Source organism: Oncorhynchus clarkii, chromosome 24 (assembly GCF_045791955.1).
Source record: "Oncorhynchus clarkii lewisi isolate Uvic-CL-2024 chromosome 24, UVic_Ocla_1.0, whole genome shotgun sequence".
NCBI lineage: Eukaryota > Metazoa > Chordata > Actinopteri > Salmoniformes > Salmonidae > Oncorhynchus > Oncorhynchus clarkii.
Genome location: NC_092170.1, coordinates 8,523,735 through 8,529,734, shown reverse-complemented (window position 1 = coordinate 8,529,734; position 6,000 = coordinate 8,523,735).

The following is a 6,000-nucleotide window of genomic DNA, read 5'->3' as shown; positions in this document are numbered from 1 at the left end:
TGTGCCTGCATTAGATATTCTCAACATAGTATTTTTTTGCGCATACTTGATAATCATTTAAGGTGAGTATTCAAACAGTGAAATAATTTTAACTGCCCCTAGTAGCGTCTTACATGCCTACTGTAGAGACCATTTGCATAAGTGTAAATAATAGACACTGGTAGATCGATGTGAATATTTAACTGTCAATTCATTGACATCGACCATTATGTTACTATCAGTGTCGTCTGATCTCACTGGCTCTCTCTCTTTCTGTGTTTTCTAACTAGTACTTAAAATAGTAGCATTATTGCATTATTCTAATATTAAAATAAGGATTTCTCTGTCTTTCTGTCTTTCTCTCACTTGCTGTATCATAGAGCCTCTCTTTTTTGACTATGTATACCTATGTTGTGAGTCTTTTCCTCTTTGTATTGCAGAAGGATGGTGCCAACTGTCCACACTGTGAGGTCCACAGAGAACAGGCAGCAAATGATTTCTTAACAACATTACTAGGGATTCTGGAGTGGATGAACAATCAGGGGTCTCAGTTGCCAGACAGCCACTGAGATGTACACACCCATAGCCAGGGACATCCAAGGACTCACATAAGAGCAGAAAGCTACCTGAACAATTGCTAGATGTAGCAAAATGCTATATACACTACCAAGTTTGGGGTCACTTAGAAATATCCTTGTTTTTGAAAGAAAAGCACATTTTTTTTGTCCGTTAAAATAACATCAAATTGGTCAGAAATACAGTGTAGACATTGTTAATGTTAATGTGCATATTTGTAAACAACAGCTGGTGCACAAAATCTAAGGAAGTCTCTAGATTTTACTCGCCTGAAGTAGAGTATCTTATGATAAACTGCAGACCACACTATTTGCCAAGAGAGTTTTCATCTTTACTTTTCGTGGTTGTTTATTTACCACCACAGATGGATGCTGGCACGAAGACCGCACTCAGTCAGCTGTATCAGGAAATAAGCAAACAGGAAACCGCTCACCCAAAGGTGGCGCTCCTAGTGGCCCGGAAACTTTATTGCAGGGAAACTTAAATCAGTTCTACCTCATTTCTGTCAGCATGTTAAATGTGCAACCAGAGGGAAAGAAATTCTAGTTCACCTGTACTCCACACACAGAGTCGCGTACAAAGCTCTCCCTCGCCATCCATTTGGTAAATCTGACCACAATTCTATCCTCCTGATTCCTGCTTACAAGCAAAAATTAAAGCAGGAAGCACCAGTGACTCAGTCTATAAAAAAGTGGTCAGATTAATAATATGCTAAACTACAGGACTGTTTTGCTATCGCAGACTGGAACATGTTCCTGGGATTCTTCCGATGGCATTGAGGAGTACACCACATTAGTCACTGGTTTTATCAATAAGTGCATAGAGGATGTCGTCCCCACAGTGACTGTACGTACAGTGGGGCAAAAAAGTATTTAGTCAGCCACCAATTGTGCAAGTTCTCCCACTTAAAAAGATGAGAGAGGCCTGTAATTTTCATCATAGGTACACTTCAACTATGACAGACAAAATGAGAAGAAAAAATCCAGAAAATCACATTGTAGGATTTTTTATTTATTTATTTGCAAATTATGGTGGAAAATAAGTATTTGGTCAATAACAAAAGTTTATCTCAATACTTTGTTATATACCCTTTGTTGGCAATGACAGAGGTCAAACGTTTTCTGTAAGTCTTCACAAGGTTTTCACACACTGTTGCTGGTATTTTGGCCCATTCCTCCATGCAGATCTCCTCTAGAGCAGTGATGTTTTGGGGCTGTTGCTTGGGCAACACAGACTTTCAACTCCTCCAAAGATTTTCTATGGGGTTGAGATCTGGAGACTGGCTAGGCCTCTCCAGGACCTCGAAATGCTTCTTACGAAGCCACTCCTTCTTTGCCCGTGCGGTGTTTTTTGGATCATTGTCATGCTGAAAGACCCAGCCACGTTTCATCTTCAATGCCCTTGCTGATGGAAGGAGGTTTTCACTCAAAATCTCACAATACATGGCCCCATTCATTCTTTCCTTTACACGGATCAGTCGTCCTGGTCCCTTTGCAGAAAAACAGCCCCAAAGCAAGATGTTTCCACCCCCATGCTTCACAGTAGGTATGGTGTTCTTTGGATGCAACTCAGCATTCTTTGTCCTCCAAACACGATGAGTTGAGTTTTTACCAAAAAGTTATATTTTGGTTTCATCTGACCATATGACATTCTCCCAATCTTCTTCTGGATCATCCAAATGCTCTCTAGTAAACTTCAGACGGGCCTGGACATGTACTGGCTTAAGCAGGGGGACACGTCTGGCACTGCAGGATTTTGAGTCCCTGGCGGCATAGTGTGTTACTGATGGTAGGCTTTGTTACTTTGGTTCCAGCTCTCTGCAGGTCATTCACTAGGTCCCCCCGTGTGGTTCTGGGATTTTTGCTCACTGTTCTTGTGATCATTTTGACCCCACGGGGGGATATCTTGCGTGGAGCCCCAGATCGAGGAAGATTATCAGTGGTCTTGTATGTCTTTCATTTTCTAATAATTGCTCCCACAGTTGATTTCTTCAAGCCAAGCTGCTTACCTATTGCAGATTCAGTCTTCCCAGCCTGGTGCAGGTCTACAATTTTGTTTCTGGTGTCCTTTGACAGCTCTTTGGTCTTGGCCATAGTGGAGTGTAACTGTTTGAGATTGTGGACAGGTGTCTTTTATACTGATAACAAGTTCAAACAGGTGCCATTAATACAGGTAACGAGTGGAGGACAGAGGAGCTTCTTAAAGAAGAAGTTACAGGTCTGTGAGAGCCAGAAATCTTGCTTGTTTGTAGGTGACCAAATACTTATTTTCCATCATAATTTGTAAATAAATTCATTAAAAATCCTACAATGTGATTTTCTGGATTTTTTTTCTCATTTTGTCTGTCATAGTTGAAGTGTACCTATGATGAAAATTACAGGCCTCTCTCATCTTTGTAAGTGGGAGAACATGCACAATTGGTGGCTGACTAAATACTTTTTTGCCCCACTGTACATACCACAACCAGAAGCCATGGATTACAGGCAACATTCGCACTGAGATAAAGGGTACAGCTGCCGCTTTCAAGGTGCGGGACTCTATCCAGGAAGCTTATAAGAAATCTTTAACAGGTCAACATTCACAAGGCCGTGGGGCCAGACGGATTACCAGAACGTGTGCACTGGGCATGTGCTGACCAACTGGCAGGTGTCTTCACTGACATTTTCAACATGTCCCTGATTGAGTCTGTAATACCAACATGTTCAAGCAGACCACCGTATTGCCTGTGCCCAAGTTAAGGCAACCTGCCTAAATGACTACAGACCCGTAGCACTCACGTACGTAGCCATGAAGTACTTTGAAAGTCTGGTAATGGCTCACATCAACACCATTGTCCCAGAAACCCTAGACCCACTCCAATTTGCATACTGCCCAAACAGATGCACAGATGATGCCATCTCTATTGCCCTCTACACTGCCCTTTCCCACCTGGACAAAAGGAACACCCACGTGAGAATGCTATTCATTGACTACAGCTCAGCGTTCAACACCATAGTACCCTCAAAGCTCATCACTGAGCTAAGGATCCTGGGACTAAACACCTCCCTCTGCAACTGGATCCTGGACTTCCTGAGGGTAGGTAGCAACACATCTGCCACGCTGATCCTCAACACAGAAGCACCTCAGGGGTGCGTGCTCAGTCCCCTCCTGTACCCCTGTTCACCCGCGACTGCGTGGCCAGGCACGACTCCAACATCATCATGAAGTTTGCAGACGACAGAACAGTAGACAGACAGAACACCAACAACGACGAGACAGCCTATAGGGAGGAGGTCAGAGACCTGGCCGGGTGGTGCCAGAATAACAACCTATCCCTCAATGTCACCAAGACTAAGGAGATGATTGTGGACTACAGGAAAAGGAGGACTGAGCACACCCCCAGTCTCATCGACGGGGCTGTAGTGGAGCAGGTTGAGAGCTTCAGGTTCCTTGGTGTCCACATCACCAACAAACTAGAATGGTCCAAACACACCAAGACAGTCGTGAAGAGGGCAATACAAAGCATATTCCCCCTCAGGAAACTAAAAAGATTTGTCATGGGTCCTCAAATCCTCAAAATGTTCTACAGCTGCGACATTGAGAGCATGGTTGCATCACTGCCTGGTACGGCAAATGCTCGGCCTCCGATCGCAAGGCACTACAGAGGGTAGTGCGTATGGCCCAGTACATCACTGGGGCTAAGCTGCCTGCCTTCCAGGACCTTTACACCAGGCAGTGTCAGAGGAAGGCCCTAAAAATTGTCAAAAACCCCAGCCACCCCAGTGGTCTCTGGTCTCTCTGCTACCGCATGGCAAGCGGTACCGGAGAACCAAGTCTAGGACCAAAAGGCTTCTCAACAGTTTTTATCCCCAAACCATAAGACTCCTGAACAGGTAATCACAAATGGCTACTCGGACCATTTGCTTTGTGTGCCCCACATCCCAAACCCCTCTTTTATGCTACTGCTACTCTCTGTTTATCATATATGCATACTCACTTTAACCATACCTACATGTAAATACTACCTCAATCAGCCAGACTAACCGGTGCCTGTATATAGCCTCGCTACTGTTATTTTTCACTGTCTTTTTACTGTTGTTTTTATTTCTTTACTTATCTATTGCTCACCTAATACCTTTTTTCTACATACAATTTGCACTGTTGGTTAGAGCCTGTAAGTAAGCAGTTCACTGTAAGGTGAACTACACCTGTTGTATTCGGCTCACGTGACAAATAAACTTTCATTTGATTTGAGTTTGCACTGTTTTGTAACGAGTAGTACACAGCGCTGTACGAGATCTTCAGTTTCTTGGCAATTTCTCGAATGAAATAGCCTTCATTTCTCAGAAGAAGAGTAGACTGACGCGTTTCAGAAGAAAGTTCTTTGTTTCTAGCCATTTTGAACCTGTAATCGAAGCCACAAATGCTTATTCTCTAGATACTCAACTAGTCTTCTTTAATCAGATATAACAGTTTTCAGCTGTGCTAAAATAATTGCAAAAGGGTTTTCGAATGATCAATTAGCCTTTTAAAATGATAAACTTGGATTAGCTAACACAACTTGCCGTTGGAACACAGGAGTGATGGTTGCTGATAATGGGCCGCTGTACGCCTATGTAGATATTCCATTTAACAAATCAGCCGTTTCCAGCTACAATGGTCATTTACAAGATTAACAATGTCTACACTGTATTTCTGATCAATTTGATGTTATTTTAATGGACGAAAAATGTGCTTTTCCTTAAAAAACAAGGACATTTCTAAGTGACCCCAAACTTTTGAACGGTAGTGTATGTATTGTAATGTACCAGATCACCGATATCTTTCTTTCGGGGTAGCTGATGATCGGCTGGGGACAGAAGGTGCAGTCCTTGGAATTGGCAGAGGATGGCATCATCTCCTTCACTTAATAGTCTGTCTGATACATTTTGTACATTGATGCACAAGATACACACCAGTGTTTAAATACAGTGTATCACATGTTGTGTATATTGCTCGAGACAAAGGTCTTTATTTGTATATTTTTTATTTGATTTTGAATTTTAGAACCCTTTTAGGTATAATAAAAACCCATCATTGAATAACACGTTCATAAATGACAAAATAAATACAGGTTTATAATTGTTTGTCTTATATCTAGGAGATATAAGGACTCAGGAAATATTGTAGTTATTTTTTTACACATATGTAAGCCCTTACTCTTGTTGGCACAGAACTATCTCCATACTTCCATTAATTTGTATGGGTTACCTTCAGACGAGTCCCGTGAGACTTGTGAGGGAGGTAGAGCAAAACAGAGAGCCCCATCGTGTTCGTGAGAGTCTCCCCCCTTTTCATAGAGTGGTCATAGTTGGTAGGCAAAACTGTTCAGACGCTACAGACGTTTTCCTGAGAAGACCGATTTTCTGGATGTCTCATGGTCTGACAAACACTGTTGTAGCTAGGCCACCTTCCACCACTGATGCG